We start from the raw sequence: 19,049 nt of genomic DNA, 5'->3' as shown, positions 1-19,049 counted from the left end.
CTGCCTTCCTGTTCTTGCCACCAAAGTGGATAACCATACATTTATCCACTTTAAACTGCATCTGATATGCATCTGACCACTCACCTAACTTGTCCAGGTCACCCTGTAATCTCCTAACATCCTCCTCACATTTCACCCTGCCACCCAGCTTAGTATCATCAGCAAATTTGCTAATGTTATTACTAATACCATCTTCTATATCATTAATATATATTGTAAAAAGCTGCAGTCCCAGCACTGATCCCTGCGGTACCCCGCTGGTCACTGCCTGCCATTCCGAAATAGAGCCGTTTATCAATACTCTTTGTTTCCTGTCAGCCAACCAACTTTCAATCCAAGTTATTACTTTGCCCCCAATACCATGCACCCTAATTTTGCTCACTCACCTCCTATGTGGGACTTTATCAAAAGCTTTCTGAAAGTCCAGGTACACTACATCTACTGGATCTCCCTCGTCCATCTTCAGAGTTACATCCTCAAAAAATTCCAGAAGATTAGTCAAGCATGATTTCCCCTTCATAAATCCATGCTAACTCTGACCTATCCTGTTACTGCTATCCAGATGTGTCATAATTTCATCCTTTATAATAGACTCCAGCATCTTTCTCACCACTGAGGTCAGACTGACTGGTCTATAATTTCCTGCTTTCTCTCTCCCACCTTTCTTAAAAAGTGGTACATTAGCCACCCTCCAATCCGCAGGAACTGATCCCGAATCTATCGAACTCTGGAAAATAATCACCAATGCATTCACAATTTCTCGAGCCACCTCCTTCAGTACCCTGGGATGTAGACCATCAGGCCCTGGGGACTTATCAACCTTCAGACCTAACAGTCTCTCCAACACCAATTCCTGGCAAATATAAATTCCTTTAAGTTCAGGTCCTTCAGCCACTGTTACCTCGGGGAGATTGCTTGTGTCTTCCCCAGTGAACACAGATCTGAAGTACCAATTCAATTCTTCTGCCATTTCTTTGTTTCCCGTAATATATTCCCCTGTTTCTGTCTTCAAGAGCTCAATTTTAGTCTTAACCATTTTCTTGCCATTCACATACCTAAAAAAGCTTTTACTACCCTCCTTTATATTTTTGGCCAGTTTACCTTCGTACCTCATTTTTTCTGTGTGTATTTCCTTCTTAGTAATCCTCTGTTGTTCTTTAAAAGCTTCCCAGTCCTCCGTTTTCCCACTTATCTTTGCTATGTTATACTTTTCCTCTTTTAACTTTGTTTCTTAACTTCCCTCGTCAGCCACGGCCACCCCTGCCTCCTCATAGGATCTTTCTTCCTTTTTGGAATGAACTGATCCTGCATCTTCTGCAATATACACAGAAATATCTGCCATTGTTCCTCCACGGTCATCCCTGCTAAGGTATAGCACCATTGAACTTTGGCCAGCTCCTCCCTCATAGCTCCATAGTTCCCTTTATTCAACTGAAATATTGTCACTTCTGATTGTACCCTCTCCCTCTCAAATTGCAGATTGAAGCTTACTGTATTATGGTCACTACTTCCTAATGGCTCCTTCACTTCGAGGTCCCTGATCAATTCTGGTTCGTTGCACAATACCGGATCCAGAATTGCCTTCTCCCTGGTAGGCTCTAGCACCAGCTGTTCTAAGAATCCATCTTGGAGGCACTCCACAAAGTCTCTTTCTTGAGGTCCAATACCATCTTGATTCTCCCAGTGTACCTCCATGTTGAAATCCCCCATGACAACTGTAGTAACATCTTTGCGACAGGCCAATTTCAGCTCCTGATTCAACTTACATCTGTCATCCAGTCTACTGTTTGGGGGCCTGTAGATAACTCCCAAGAGGGTCTTTTTACCCTTAGAATTTCTCAGCTCTATCCAGTCAGTGCATAAACCCCTCTGGTTCACTAATGCCCTTTAGGGAGGGTCTGGCCTGCGTGCGACTCCAGACTCTCAGCAATGGGGTTGACTCATAAGTGTTCCACTGAAATGGCTGGAGACAAAAAGACTGCAGATGCTGGAATCCAAAGCAGACAGACAGGAGGCCACAGCAAGCTAGGCAGCATCAGGAGGTGGAGAAGTCGACATTTCGGGTGTAGCCCAGTCCTGAAGATGGGTTACACCTGAAATGTCAACTTCTCCACCTCCTGATGCTGCCTGGCTTGCTGTGTTCTTCCACCCTCCTGCCAGTCCACTGAAAAAACTGGGCAATCACTCATTTCAATTGGGATGGACCACAGATGCTGATCTTGCCAGTGATACGACATCCCATTAAAGAATAAAGAAATATAATTAAAAGTTTGGTGCATTAATTTGGTTCACCCCAGCATCTTCCTTAATCATACTTGGTTTAAAGATTTGAACTGTTTGATATCTACAGAACAGCATTTGAAGCAAACAAGTGGGTACGATGTGTTTAGTGTCACATTTCTGTGCCGTGGAATGCTGGAACATGGGTTTCACCCTCTATTAGTTTATGGCATCTAGATATTTCCTTAAAGAGACCTAAAGAAAATAAGTAGAGTGTTAACTAGGATGAAACATTTTCCAATATACTTTTTAAAAATTTCAAACAAATAAGCAAATGGGCTTCAGAGGTTCTATTGAAACACAGCTACTCTGCTTATGTATGCATTTTTTGTAATTTATTCCTGTGATCTGTAATGCTAGGCTTTTATTTCTTTATTTTTTCTAATATTTTTCCCTAACAATTTGTAGTTAAGATTATGTACCGAGGTTATTTCATCACGTAAGATGGCGAGATAAACTTGTAAACATTTCACTTGTACTCTTAGAGTCATACAGCACAGAAACAGACCCTTCGGTCTAACGAGTCCACCTTGAACATAATCCCAAACTAGTTCCACCTGCCTGTTCCTGGTCCTCCAAACCCTTCCAATTCGTGTATCTATCCAAATGTCTTTAAAGGTTGTAGTTGTACCCACATCGTTTGAGCACATATTTTCAAATAATTTATTCTTTATTCTGATGGATCATGATACGGCTGAGTTCAATACCTGTATTTTTAGCCCATCGATAACAAATGTGTTTACAATCAGCTTCTCGTGGCTGGAGAAAAGTTCAGCTTTTGAAAACACACACACAATGTTGTAATTATGATTGAACAATAAGATAATAACAGCCAAGCTGCAGTGACTTAACATGGAGCTGACACCCAATCGTGGATAAGTATAGGCCGGGGACAATTGACATGGACAGCACAGAGAAAATATGGAGAGAAATTTGATGAGACTGCATTAAGCATTTGTGGAGTAAATTTATTCCCAGAAACTTCCAGGCCACTGTTCAAGTGATAGTTTCATTTATGAATGTTTTGTTTATTGAAGATGGTCATTGAAAAAGTGACACAATGATAGGATTTATAATCTCTGTCAACATGCTCTAAAATGGTTCATATCCTAACCTTGAGTGTATGCGTTGGATCTGTAAAACAGGAATGTTAATAGGCTTTGTTTGTGATGCACATCCTTTGAGTTTTGGCTCTGCCTTAGCTATTCTGTAGGGTTGTGTAGTCTGTCTGGTGGTCTGTCAGGTTGTGTTCTGATATCTGCCTCTACTGCACAATACCTGGTTATATTCCAACGCAACCTGGACTCTAACAATAAGTCAGTTGTACGGTCTGAACTGGATTTTGTGTCTTTTAGACACACTGCCCTGACCTTTGGAAGATGGACCCAGAAACAATTTGTAATTTGATGCCAGATACTTGTCATTAAGTTACTTTATTGAATAGTAACAGGCAACAAACATACACAGCAATGGTCAAAAGCACATTTCACTTTTGGTTCACTCAGTCTCGCCTCTTCTGGATACTGTATGTGAAAATTAAGTGACAAACCAGGTGCCTGGTGGGCTGGTTAATTTGTTTTGGTTTAGTGTTACCTTTCTGTCTATGTGAGTTCTAATTAAACTCCTGCATTTTAGCTTCCAGCTTTGGATCCACAGCTTAATCCTGATTGTCTAACCAGACTGGATCATCACATCATTGATCCCCATCTGTTTCTAGTCAGGGAGAGCTGTTGAAAGGACTTTGCCTAGTCCATCTGTTGTTGTAGTCGGAAAGAATGAGGGACATCTCGATAATGGGCCTTGATCAGTTTATGATTGATTGTGAGATATCACAACCATCTATGCTTTGGATACCTGGCATCTGTGGATTTTAAAAAGAAAACTGCATGAATTCACTTTAATTAAAAAACAAAATATACTTCAACCCAAAATTTTATTGAATCATAGATTAGCTACTGCATAGAGGGAGGACATTTAGCTTATCATAGAACCCCTACAGTGTGGAAACAGGCCATTTGACCCAACAAGTCCACACCAACTCTCCAAAGAGTATCCCACCCAGACCCATCCCCTTACCCTATATTTACTGCTGACTAATTTACCTAAACTACACATCTCTGAACACTATGGGCAATTTAGCATAACCCATCCATCCTAACCTGCACATCTTTGGACTGTGAGAGGAAACTTGAGAACCTGGAGGAAACCGATGCAGTCACAGGGAGAATATGCATACTCCACACAGACAGGCATCCAAGGGTGGAACTGAATCTGGGATTCAGGCGCTGTGAGGCAGCAGTGCTGACCACTGAGCCACTGTGCTGACATTGTCATTTCATTGCCCCATCTTTAGTGAAAGTATCTTGTGCTTGTTATGTACTAGACCAGAGCCCCTCAAAATGTGTTGAAAGGGTAGCCACTCTGAGAAAAAGAACAGGAAATGACATCACCAACCCAAGGAAACCTAAACACATAAATAGAAAGCAGGTCATAACACCAGTGCTTCACTCTCGGATCACTGTTGTTACCTAGTATGGTGATGAAATCTCTGAAAAATGAAGCTTCCAGCTTAGTGAGCAAACCTAATCCAAGATAGCCCAGACCCTAACTTTTTCTTATTTTCAAGGTGGATGTGAAGTGCGTGTTGTAGATGTGGTGCAACTGCTCTTTGTTAAGCGAAAGAATTTATTTAAACACTACAGTTAAAATACAAAGAAAAGAAAGAGGAATTTAGGGTAGCTTAACTATTGGAAAATGTAACCGAATAAGAGATGCAGTACCTATTACTAATTAACTGTTCCAACACAGTGACATCCCATAAACACACTTCTTGGCAAAAAGGTAAATTTAGATTCTCACATGCAGTTCTCCAATATAGGAGGGAAAAACATCATTGAGAGATTTCAGAGAATGTAGCAGCTAGGAATCATTTCCCTGAACCTTCCAGCTCTTCTGGGATCCCAAACAGCTTCTGTTGCTAAAACTAAAAAAAAAAGAAAGCTTGCCCATTCCCATTCAGGCTGTTTCCATTATTCCAACTTTTAAACTAAATCTCAAGGCCTCACATGTTGTTTACTTAAGTTGGCTTCCGGAGGCTGTTCGGAACCTCTGCCTTCCAACCTCTCCAAAAATAAACAAGAGCAAACTAGGGTCATAGAGATGTACAGCATGGAAACACACCCTTCGGTCTAACCCGTCCACGCTGACCAGATATCCCAACCCAATCTAGTCCCACCAGCCATACCTGGCCCATATCCCTCCAAACCCTTCCTATTCATATACCCATCTAAATACCTCTTAAATGTTGTAATTGTACCAGCCTCCACCACTTCCTCTGGCAGCTCATTCCATACACGTACCACCCTCTCTGTGAAAAAGTTGCCCCTTAGGTCTCTTTTATATCTTTCCCCTCTCACCCTAAACCCATGCCCTTTAGTTCTGGACACCCTGAGCTACTACTCTGCCCTCATCAATCCTCTCTTAAAGTGACAGCACCATCACCGGGTAAAGTATTTCTTTGGGATGACTGTCTATAGCAAATTGGTTAATTTCAAAACAGTTGAAATATATTAACATATGGAATGTAGAATGGTTCATTTACACACCAGGATGAAAACAAATCAATAATAAGGTAGTACAGACTCAATGGGCTGAAGGGCCTATTCTGTACTATATGATTCTATGACTTTATGATTCTAAGGCCACTATTTAATGAAAGCAAGATTAAATTAGTCGAATTCACTGCTGTGCATGTGAGCAAGAACAGGGTAAGCAATTGCAATGCTTTATCTACACAGACAATGCATTTTCTGATGCGAATCCCTAGCAATACAATTTATTAGAGGCCAATAAGAACAAACTTAGATACATTTTGTAAAAATGCAGATGAGGCTGTTCATAGGTCTGGTCCAGAGTCAATGCGTCAAGAATGCAGGTCTGATTTATTTTTGCTGTGTCATTTTGAAATGATAATGTAGATCAAGGAAGAGAAAATGTTTGTACTCCTGAATAAGAGACTGCTGAAAGAAAATAATTAATCTTCTAATTGGGAAAGAACCAAATGTTTGAATTAATAAAATATTAAAATAGTCTTCCACAATTTGCAGAAAGGTTATACAGCACAGGGGTGCAGAGTTAGAATGGGCTGCCTTAGACTTTCAGTAGAAAATAGCCGCTTTAACCAGAAAACCAGCTCTGAGGCTCCTGAGGACAATTCAAGTAATCTTACATAATCGATTGTCTTGGGTAATTTGTAAATATGGACGTCTTCAGTAAACACTACCATGTAAACGCAGCAGGTTATATAAAGCAGAGGAACTTCAAGGTCAAATGCTGGGACTGACTTACCGTGCAATTGCAGTAAAGCTGTGAGTGTGACTGAGACTAGTAAAGGGGTGTCTCTAAAACCCAAGGACTGCAGCTGTTAAAGAGGCAGTTCACCCCCATCTTTACAAGGGCAATCCATACTGGCCTAGAACACAACACCTGTAAATGTGTTGCTGGAAAAGCGCAGCAGGTCAGGCAGCATCTAGGGAACAGGAGAATCGACGTTTCGGGCATTAGCCCTTCTTCAGGAACACAACACCCCATGTCACGTGAACAGATTTTAGAAATGACACTAGGTGGTGGGAAAGTGGTCTTTGCAAAAGAGAAAGAAATGGGGGCAAAAGTAACTGTAGGGAGGACAAATACACTGTGGGTATTTGTCCTCAGTTTAAGTCGTATGGGCTAGGAAAAATTGATGTAAATGAGCAGGTCTATCCTTCCAAGACTGCATGCTTTTGTTTTATCACAGCTTCTAATTTAATTAATCCCTTACAAGCCTAACAGAGAACTCTCACTAGTAACTTATGTCAGCTGCTGCTGCCTGGTTATGTTCCAAAGTCGTTCCCTAAGCACACAGGGCCCGAGTCTCCATTGAATGTCGAATCACCAAGCAATATTATTGCAAACCTGACTTCATTCTTAATCATCTGCAAATATGTACTCTAGGGGAGAAACAGGTTTTTAAAAATCTTTAGCCTACATTGAGATATTTTAGCTTGCTCCAGGTGCCTGTGGTTTTGCACTGGCAATGAAGTAACCTTTTTAAATAAAAAACAGAAAATACTCTTTTTTTTTTAATTTCCCCCCTCCTGGCTATTATTTATCCCTGAATCTGTGCCACAAAACAAAATGATCTGGCCATTGTCCCATCGTGGGAGTTTACTGTCCACACACATTTCGCCAGCAACTGTGCTTTGAAAGTATTTCATTGACTGTTTAGAGGTGTCCAGTGGATATGGAAGGTGCCATGTAAATGCGAGTCTTTCTCTATTGATTGGAACAATACAGTGAGGGCTGTCTGTACAAGGCCAGAGATTTAACGTGACAGGGAACCGGGAGCTCAGGGTCATGTTGTGGACTGAACGAAGGAGTTTAGCAAAGTGGTTACCAGTTTGCTTCTGGTCTCCTCATAACAATGGAGAGGTGTACAATAAACTGCTGCTTCACTTGGAGGGAGCCGGGGGCGGGCAGGAAGGGGCACTGGGCAGGGAAAGGATAAACCAGCAAAAGGTTCTTCACTTGCTTAAGAAGTTTGCCTTCATTGCTCAGTCCTTTGAGTGTTGGAGTTGGTACATAATATTCAGGTTGCACAGGACATTGTTGAGGTCTCTTCCAGAATACAGTACTGTGTCCAGTTGTGTTCGTCGTGTTACTGGAAGGATGTTATTAAGCTGGGGAAGGTTCAGAAAAGATTTACTAGAATGTTGCTGGGTATGGAAGGTTTGAGTTATAAAGAAAGGCTGGATAGGCTGGGACTTTTTTCACTGTAGTGTAGGAGGTTGAGACCTAATCAAAGTTTATAAAATAATTAGAGGTATAGATAGAGTTAATGGTAGTTGTCTTTTCCCCAAGATGGGGAATTTCAAGGCTAGGCGGCACCTTTTTAAGGTGAGAGGACAGAAATTTTAAAAAGACATGAGGGGCAGTTTTATTTTACACAGAGTGGTTCGCATGTGGAATTAACCTTCCGTTCGCCAAGCTGGAAGTTTTTTTTTCTGGAAGCTGAAAAAACTTCCAGCTCGGCGAACAGAACCACAACAACGAGCACCCGAGCTACAAATCTTCGCACAAACTTTGAATTAACTTCCTGTGGAAGTGGTGGATGTGGGTACAATTAAAACATTTAAAAGACATTTGGATAAGTACATGAATGGGAAAGGTTTGGAGGGATGTGAGCCAGGCGCAGGCAGGTGGGACTGGTTTAGTTTAGGATTATGTGGGGCATGGACTGGTTGGATCAAAGAGTCTGTTTCTGTGCTGTATGACTGTATGATAAGTGGGGAAGGGATGTTGGAATCGTAGAGTGGGCAAGATGTTGTTTTGGGGGTATAACAAGGAAGCAAGGGAGAAATGAACTTTATAATGGCCAGAGAAGGCAGCATTTTTTCAAGGACCACTGAAAAATAGGTTAGTTTGGGCTGGGTGTATAGGTTAGGCTCACATAAAAACATAAGAATATTCAATAAGATCATGGCTGATCTTTTCATGGACTCATCTCCACTTACCCACCCTCTCACTGTAACACTTAATTCCTTTATTGTTCAAACAATATCTACCTTAGCTTTAAAAACACTTACTGAAGTAGCATCAACTACTTCCCTGGGCAGGGAATCCCATAGATTCCCAACCCTCTGGATGAAGAAGTTCCTTCTCAATTCAGTCCTAAATATGTTCCTCCTAATTTTGAGGCTATGCCATCTTGTCCTAGTTTCACCCACCAGTGGAAACAGCCTCTCTACTTCTATCTTATTGATTCCCTTCATCATTTTATATGTTTCTATAAGATCCTCCCTCATTTTTCTGAATTCCAATGAATATAATCCCAGTCTACTCAGTCTCTCCTCATAAGCCAGCCCCCTCAACTCCAGAATCAACCTAGTGAACCTCCTTCCCCCCCCCCACCTCCAGTGCCAGTACTTCTTTCTCAAGGAAAGAAACTGAAACTGCACACAGTACTCCAGGTGTGGCCTCACCAGCACACTGTCCAGCTGTAACATTACCTCCCTGCTTTTAAACTCAATCCCTCTGCATAGCAGCATGCTGCTACTTTTTACCATTCAAGTAATAATCCTTTTTACTGTTACTCCTACCAAAATGTATGACTTCACATTTATTAACATTGTATTCCATCTGCCAGACCTTTGCCCACTCATTGAATGTATCTATGTTCCTCTGCAAAGTTTCTCAGTCCTCTGAACACTTTGATCTGCCACTCATCTTAGTGTCATCTGCAAACTTTGACACATGGTCCCCAAATCCAAATCATCTACATAAGTTGTGAATAATTGCGGTCCCAACACCTATCGCTGAGGCACACCACTAGTCACTGATTGCCAACCAGAATAGCACTCATTTATCCCCAGTCTTTGCTTCCTGTCTGACAACCAATCCTCTATCCACGCTAATACTCTACCCATAACGCCATGCATCCTTATCTTATGCAGCACCTTGTCAAAGGCCTTTTGAAAATTTATGTACACCACATCAACTGGGTCCCCATTGTCCACCTTGCTCGAAATGTCTTCATAGAATTACTCATGCTGCATCTGTCCAACAGGACAATTTCTTTCAAGATGGCCTGCTATTTCTTCCTTGATAATAGACTCGAGCATCTTCCCCACTACAGAGGTTAAGTTAACTGGTCTATAATTGCCCACCTTTTGTTTACCTCCCTTTTTAAACAGTGGCATCACGTTTGCTGTTTTCCAATCTGCTGGGACTGGCCCAGAGTCCAGCGAATTTTGGAAAATTACCACAAGTGTACTTGCTATTTCTCCTGCCATCTCTTTTAGTACCCTGGGATGCATTCCATCAGAGCCAGGAGACTTGTTTTATCCTTAGCTCGTTGCCCAACACTAGCTCTTCTGTAATAATGATTGTTTCCAGGTCCTCACCTACCTTCATCTCTTTGTCAATTATTGGGATATTATTGATGCCCTCCACTGTGAAGACTGAGACAAAATATGTTCAATGCTTTAGCTGTTTCATCATATCCCATAACTAAATACCTCTTCTCATCCTCTAAAGGACCAACGTCTACTTTAGCCACTTTATTTTGTTTTCTATATTTAATAGAAACTTTTGCTATCTGTCTTTATATCCTGTGCTAGTTTTTTTCTCATGTTCTATCTTACTTTTCTTTATAGCTAATTTTGACTGTTGACTTTCAAAGTTTTTCCAATCTTCCAGTTTCCTGCTGTTCTTGGCTACTTTGTATGCCTTCTTTTTCAATTTGATAGTCTGCCTTATTTCCTTAGACACCCCTGGCAGATTAGCCCTTTTCTTACAGTCCTTCCTTTTCACTAGAATATACTTTTGCTGAGCACTTTGAAAAATTGATTTGAAAGTCCTCCACTGCTTGTCAACTGTCCCACCATAAAATCTTTGTTTCCAGTCTATGTTCGTCAGGTCCTCCCTCATTCTATTGTAGTCTCCCTTGTTCAAGCACAGGACCCTGGTATTGGATTTTATCTTCACACTCTCTATCTGTATTCTCAATTCAGCCATGTTGTGATCACTTCTTCTAAGAGGATCCCTAACTATGAGGTCATTAATTATTCCTGTCTCATTACACAGGACCAGATCTAGGAGAGCTTGCTCCCTCGTCTGTTCACACATAACAATGGAAGCTGTTCTATGAAGGTGGGGTGTTTTGGTCCTATTCACTGCCTCTAACTCCCACCCCATCATACCTAAATAAAACACTTCAGTGAAGAAAACTTCCTAAACTATGGAGGAATACTTCGGGGAATGATTGTCGTAAAAGAATTTTGTAGCAAAAGATGGACATGAAATTAAACAAGAGTGTTTTGCAATGAGCAATATACAGTGACACCAGTACTCTCCATGGTGATTAAATAGAATAAGGAAAAGCTACCACAGAATCATTTTCATGGTTTTATATTAAATTATGTCTCAAGCCCAGTTAATGGAGAAGCTATAGATGGAAATAGTTCATCAGATGTGACGTTAGCAAACATTAATATGAGAAAAAATTCTCGGTAGAGCATTCTGGTAGGAAGAGAGCTGACCTGGAATTCACCAACATACAACAGTGAAACACAAATATATTCTTTGAATCTTAATATTAGATTTGACATTGCAGTTTTTTTGGAACCATTTTCCTGGCCCTGGGATCAGTCTGGATTGAAAGAATATTGTACTTATTACCCCCTTTGAAACTGTGGTGTGCTAACTCGAGCAAAACGATCAGGTGACATGCCTCCATTCTAAGGCAAGAATCTTTATCAATGGAGATGAGCAAGACAGGTGTATGTCTACCGACAGGTGTATGTCTCCATCCCTGAAACCATAAGATAGAGGAGCACAATTAGACCATTAAGCCCAAGTTTCTTATCCCCATTCTCCTGCCTTCTCCCCATAACCCTTGATCCTCTTTACTAATCAAGACCCTATCTATCTCTGTCTCAAACACACTCAATGACTTGGCCTCCACAGCCCTCTGCAACAATGAGTTCCACAGGTTCCCCACTCTCCAGCTGAAGAAATTCCTCCTCATCTCAGTTCTAAAAGGTCATCCCTTCACTCTGAGGTTGTGCGCTTGGATCCAAGTCTCTCCTACTAGTGGAAATACCTTCTCCACATCCTCTCTATTCAGGCCTCTCAGTATTCTCTAAGTTTCAATCAGATCCCCCCCCCGCTCCATCCTTCTAAACACCATTGAGTACAGACCCAGAGTCCTCAACCACTCCTCATGTGACTAACCCTTCATCCCCAGGATCATTTTTGTAAATCCCCTCTGGACCCTCTCCAACGCCAGCACATCCTTCCTCAGATACAGGACTCAAACTGTTCACAATGTTCCCAACATGGTCTGACCAGAACCTTATACAGACTCAGCGATACATCCCTGCTCTTGTATTCTAGCCCACTTGAAATAAATGCTAACATTGCACTTGCCTTCCTAACTGCCAACTGAACCTGCAGGTTAACCTTAAGCTAATCCTAAACCAGGACTCCCAAGTCCCTTTGTGCTTCAGATTTCTGAAGCCTTTCCCCATTTAGAAAATAGTCTACACCTCTATTCTTCCTATCAAAATGCATAACCTCACAATTCCCACATTGTATTCCATCTGCCATTTCTTTCCCCACTCTCCCAGCCTGTCAAAGTCCGTCTGCAGCCTCCCCACTTCCCCAACACTATCTGTCCCTCTGGGTCTTTGTGTCATCTGCAAACTTTGCAACAACGTCCTCTGTTCCTTCATCCAGATCACTCTAGTCAGAGTTTTACAGTGAACTCCATCTCCTTTTCCAATTAAGGGACATTCTACCCTTTGACTAGCTGTTATTATTTGAGGTATTAGCGATCTTTATGCTACATTTCACAATAATTCATTTGTTTTCTCAGGCGTGCCTGCTGCTGTATAAAGAATTTGTGGCATTGGTATTTGTTCAGTCTGAGTCTCATTAATAACTTTAAATAGTTTTTAATTCAAACGTGACTGTGCTGTGGCTTTACAAGATTGTTTTGTCCTGGTTTTGTTTTTGAGGGGAGGTTTTATGTCAGAGACACCGAGAGTAAACAGTTTGTGAGGCCTTGGGTGTTTGTTTTTTAAAAGTTGGACCAATAAAAATAGCCTGAGTAGTTGGGGTCAAGCACCCACAGAACTAGATTTTTTAGTTTTAGCTGTCTGCAGTTGTTCTTGGAATTGCATGTTCCAGGAATTGCATGTGAGATAATCTGTTTTCTGAATTTGCCTTTGCCAAGTCTGTGTTTATGGGATGTTACTATATTGGAACAGTTAGTAACAGTTACTGTATCTATTATTCTGTTAAGTTTTCCAGTAGATTTAAGTTATTCCATTTCTTTCTTTCTTTTGTATTTTAACTACAGTGGATGAATAAAATGTGTTTTGCTGAGGTTGATGATAAGTCTGTATGTTACCTAGTATGGGGACAAAACAACTGAAAACAAACCTTCAAGCTTACAGACTTACTGTCAATGTTAATGGGAGTGGCATTCATGTTGTTTATCTTCAGGTGAGTGTCGATTCTCGATGGAATATTGAAATCCAAATGTTGCTGTCTGAGTTAGAATCACAGACAGAGCATCTCACTATCTGCCTCAGCATTAATCTACATTAACCTCCCGGACTCTGCTCCAACAGTACAGGTGCTGGGTACCAGATACCATTCAGAAAGTGAGAGGTGGTTAAAATGGAGCAAGCAGCCTGATCAGGGGCCGTATTTCTCCATGTGAATTTAAGCTCTAACAGGACTAGACAGGCAGGAAGGATGTTCCCGATGACCAGAGTCCACAACCAGGAGTCAAAGTCTAAGGATACGGGACGGGCCGTTTCGGACTGAGATGAGGAGATATATCTTCGCCCAGAGAGTGGGAAGCCTGTGGAATTCTCTGCTACAACAGCGTGGTCGAGGCCAAACAATTGAATGTTTTTACGGAGTCAGAGATAGTTCTTAGGGCTACAAGGATCAAAGGGTTTGGGGAGGGGTGGGGACAGAGCATTGAGTTGGATGGTCAGCCATGATTGTATTGAATAGCAGGGCAGGGTCGAAGGGCCAAATGGCCTACTCCTGCTCCTATTTTCTCTGTTTCTAATGAAATGTAGATTAGCCATCAGAGGGATTCTTCTCCATTTTCATTTTCTTTTCTGACTTCCAACAGTGGCCAGCCTTTAGACAGCCCAGGGATACATTCTAATTCATGGGAGCAGCTTTTAGAGCCCCTCCAACAGCAAGTTATAGCCCATTTGTTTTTTTGACCTTCTTCATTCTGTAGTAATGAACTTTAGCCTTTCCTTATTAATCAGGGAGGCTTTCGGTTAATTTAGAAATACCATAGGCTTTTGCGTAAGTACTGACCTTAAAACAATGATCTATTTAGCTACTTCAGTAAACCTATTAATGGACATAGCGGCGCAAACAGAGAATGTTAACAAATACAAGAAGAGCAGCAGAGGGAAGAACCATCAGTTTTAATTGGTAAAGAATGTAACTGAATCAAAAACATTTAATTACAAGTTTCATTTGGTGAAATAGTTATATGTAACAAAAGTGAAACCACTGAATGCAATAACATGATTGAGCAAACAGAATTGCATTTATATGGCACCTTTGATGATAGGACATCCCAGTGCACTTCGTATCCAGTAAGGTACATTTGAAGGGTAGTCTCTGTTGAAGTGTGTGAAACTGCTCAGTGATGTCCAGTTTGGGTTCAGCCTGGGTCACTCAGCTCCTGACCTCATTACAGCCTTGGTTCAAACATGGCCAAAAGCACTGAATTCCAGAGGGGAGGGGAGAGTGACCGCCCTTGACATCAAGGCTGCACTGACTGAGTGTGGCATCAAGGAGCCTTGGCAAATCTGGAATCAATGGGTATCAAGGGACGAACTCTCAGCTGGTTAAGGTCATACCTGACACATAGGAAGATGGTTGTGGTTGTTGGAGGTCAGTCATCTCAGCTCCAGGACATCTCTGCAGGACTCCCTCAGGGTAGTGTCCTAGGCCCAAACATTTTCAGCTGCTTCATCAATGACCTTCCCTCCATCATAAGTGGGGATGGTCACTGATGATTGCACAGTGTTCAGCATTATTTGTGATTCCTCAGATCCTGAAGTGGTCAGTGTTAAAATGCAACAGAATTTGGACAATATCCAGGCTTGGGCTGATAAATGGCAAGTAACATTCGCGCCACACAAATGCCAGGCTATGACCAATAAGAGACAAACTAACTATTGGCCCTTGACATTCAATGGTGTTACCATCACTGAATCCCCCCAAGTGTCAACATCCTGGGGGTTATCTTTGACCATAAACTCAACTGGACTCATCACATAAACACAGCGACTACAAGAGCAGGTCAGAGGCTGGGAATACTGTGGTAAATAACTCACCACCTGACTCCCCAAAGCCTGTCCACCATCTACATGGCACAAGGCAGGAGTGTGATGGAATACTTCCCACTTACCTGGATGGGGACAGCTCCAACAACACTCAAAAACTTGACACCATCCAGGACAAAACAGCCCGCTTGATTGGCACTGCATCCACAAATATCCACTCCTTCCCCCACCAAAGGTCAGTAGCAGCAGTGCGTACTATCTACAAGATGTACTGCAAAAATTAACCAAAGATCCTCAGAGAGCACCTTCCAAACCCATGACCATTTCCATTTAGAAAGACAAGGACAGCAGATACATGGGAGCACCACCCCCTGCAGGTTCCTGACTTGGAAATATATCACCGTTCCTTTACTGTCACTGGGTCAAGATTCTGGAATTCCCTTCCTAATGGCATTGTGGGTCAACCTATAATATTCAGACTGCAGTGGTTCAAGAAAGCAGCTGACCCCCATCCCCCCATCTTCTCAAGGGTAATGGGCAATAAATGCTGGCCCAGCCAGCAATGCCCACATTCCATGAGTGCAAAATCAAAAGAAAGCGAGTATTGAATGGGAATCTGGTTTGCTAATTGAGTGGCTTCTTGGGTCTGGGCATGCACGAAGCAGGTGAGCTGCTTGTTCGCATCCAGTCCACGGTTCACAGTTCCTGGCCTGAAGCCAGAGGCTATTGGGATGCCAGACTATGCCATGCTATGCTGTGGCACACTGGAAGGACCTTAAAGAGCTTTTGTGTGGCTGCACCTTCCTTGACCATCAGATCCTGGAGGAGGGCCTGAACCCAGTGCCTCTGGAGGTAGGGAGGCTTCCACGTGACCTCCTGGCCTTCGAACAAATTGGTTTTTCACTGAGGTGGGGATGATCTTCCACAGGAACTCCCACCGCACTGAGAAGAGAATCAGTTTTCTATGTTGGAGGTGTTGGACCGATAGAAGGGAGTGACTTGATCTGCCAAATGGAGCAGACAGCAACTGGATACTGAGCATTGTGGTGAGGAGAGTGTTTTGTTGTGGTACTGATCTGACCAATGGGAATAGAGGGAAGGGCTGGTTAGACTCTCCTGTCCCCCCGACAGGGTGAGGTAAGGTTGAGTGATTGTGATGAGTAACTGGAGCTGGTTGTTGTGGGGAGTTCTGAGTCACTGGGACCAGGTAGCATTTGCAATACCCATAAGGTCCTATTTCTTACCAGATCAGAATCTGTAAGACTGGCTGACTTTGCAGAACAAGGTGTTTATATTGAATCAGTTTTGTAAGCTGCTAAGTAACCAGTTTCAGATTAAGTTTAAAAAAAACGCTTCACCAGGTTGTAGTCCAACAACAGGTTTATTTGGAAGTAATAGCTTTTGGAGCACTGCTCCTTCATCAGGTAGCTAGTGGGGCAGGATCATAAGACACAGAATTCAAAGCAAAAGATCATTGTGTTAGGCAACTGAGATGATATATTGAACAAACCTAGATTGCTGTTTAGTCTTTCATCTTTTAGAATGGGTTACAATTTTCAGTTCATTAGTATGCAAACCCCAGAACTTCTTTTAAGTCGCATTCTTGAGATAACTTAAGGTTTTATAAAAAAAGGTGACATCTCAGCTCAGACAATGTATTAAAGGTGTGAGGTTAGAGTCTGTCTGTATTCCAAAAGCAGTTCTGGGCTTTGCATATTAATAAACCAAAACCTGCAACCCATTTGAAAGATGAAAGATTGAACAGCAATTCAGGTTTGTTCAATATATCATTTCAGTCGCATGACACTACGATCTTTTGCTATAAATTCTGTGTCTTATGGTCCTGCTCCACAACCACCTGATGAAGGAGCAGCGCTCTAGTGCTTACAAATAAACCTGTTCGTCTATAACTTGGTGTTGTGTGATTTTTAACTTTGTCCATCCCAGTCCAACACCAGCTTCTCCACATCATAGTTACAGATTAACATAGCTGAGCTGCTATTGCCTGGGCAGAGGTGTGTTGTATTTGAGAGAAATGAAGTCACGTTAATTAATAGAATTGTAATGGTAGCCAGTTCATGTATCTATAAGTTTCAAAATACAGGGCCTTGAGTCAAGATATTTGGGGAAGGAAGTCTTACTTAGCTCCTATGCTGACATTTTAACACCTCCATCATTTACCACAGATCATCAGAATCAAGCAGGAAATGTTTCTCATAGAAAGGTAATACTCAGTCTCCACGCAGGGATATTGTTATTGTTGCATTCTGTATTTCAATTTATACTTCAATCATATATAGTCCATTAACAAATGACCATTTGTTTTGTGATGGATTACATCTGCAACATCAGGTCGCTGTATCTGCTATCAGCCATAATGGCATGTCACTGTATCTGCTATCTCCCATATCGGCAGGTCACTGTATCTGCTATCGGCCATAATGGCAGGTTGCTGTATCTGCTATCTGCAATATTGGCAGTCTACCGTATCTGCTATCTGCCATATCAGCAGGTTGCTGTTTCTGCTATCTCCCATATCGGCAGGTCGCTGTATCTGCTATCTGCCATAATGGCAGGTTGCTGTATCTGCTATCTCCCATATCGGCAGGTTGCTGTAACTGCTATCTGCCTTATTGGCAGGTCGCTGTATCTGCTATCTGCCGTATCAACAGGTCTCTGTATCTGCTATCTGCCATAATGGCAGGTCGCTGTATCTGCTATCTCCCATATCAGCAGCTTGCTGTATCTGCTATCTCCCATATCGACAGGTCTCTGTATCTGCTATCTCCTATATTGGCAGGTTGCTGTATCTGCTATCTGCCATATCAGCAGGTCGCTGTATCTGCTAGCTGCCATAACGGCAGGTCGCTATATCTGCTATCTGCCATAACGGCAGGTCACTGTATCTGCTATCTCCCATATCGCAGGTCGCTGTATCAGCTAGCTGCCATAACGGCAGGTTGCTGTATCTGCTAGCTGCCATATCAGTAGGCTGCGTAGTAAGGGTTTGACAATTGGCCTCAGTGCAGATTTCCTTCAATGGTTGCACTCTGAGGGGGAATCACGATTGAGGGATATAACGTGACAGTGAATGCAGGGCTACTTTGGCGATAAGTTGAGCAATACTGTTTCACAGAGGGTTGTAGAAATCCAGAATTTTTTTCCCAAGATGCTATGCTCTCTGGGCCAATTAAACCTTTCAATATTGAGACAGTTGGATTTCAATATTCAATGGTAGTGTCGAGAGGGTAATAGTGAGCGGGCTGAGTCACAAGACTGATCAGTCATCATCTTGTCAACAGGAAGTACAGGATCGATGGGCTGAATGGCCAGTTTATGTTCCTGTCACAAATTGGGAAAGGGGTAAGGTTCAGTTGTGCAGTTGAAGGGAGAGCATTGTCTGAAATTGAAATTAATTGAGACCTTAGACAGGCCATCAATTGGCAGATGTCTCTTGCCAGTTGCTGAGTCTGGTTTTGAAAGTATCTGTTTTTGTTGTCTCTTGCCCAGTAGTGTTGGAGGAAGCTCCCAGATTACAGTTACTGATGACTACAGTGTAGTAACTCAGTCTGAGTTCATGCTCACTCATCAGCAGTGATGTCAAATTACTGTTCTCATTGGAAATTCAGACCCTGATCCAGGGAGACTGAGACGTCTTTGTGCCTCTTAGCTAAAGTCTACATCTTTTGCTGAGGAACCGCAGTCATTGTACCTAGATTACTAACTTGACCTCTGATTCAGTAATACTTGACTGTCACTGGGAGCATTCGACATCTGGGTCCCTGTGCTCCCTTCACCAATGAAGCCATCTGAGGAGCTAATAATGTATTCTCTTTATGGATGAAATAAAATTGAGTTGGATGCATCATAAATTTTTATTGGAATGGTGTCAGAAGA

The 19,049-nt window shown here is 42.1% G+C and overlaps 1 protein-coding gene across 3 annotated transcripts in view; it reads left to right on the top strand.

Moving 5' to 3' along the window:
• LOC122560898 (bMERB domain-containing protein 1-like) overlaps positions 1-19,049 on the top strand; it is a 118,896-nt gene that overhangs the window by 68,176 nt on the left and 31,671 nt on the right. The window lies entirely within an intron of this gene.

The sequence above is a fragment of the Chiloscyllium plagiosum genome, unplaced genomic scaffold (genome assembly GCF_037043375.1).
Source record: "Chiloscyllium plagiosum isolate Xiang-an unplaced genomic scaffold, Cpla_swu_hap1 HiC_scaffold_20, whole genome shotgun sequence".
Lineage (NCBI taxonomy): Eukaryota > Metazoa > Chordata > Chondrichthyes > Orectolobiformes > Hemiscylliidae > Chiloscyllium > Chiloscyllium plagiosum.
The sequence above is the reverse complement of the archived record's forward strand: the minus strand, read 5'-3'. Positions and strand labels throughout refer to the sequence as shown.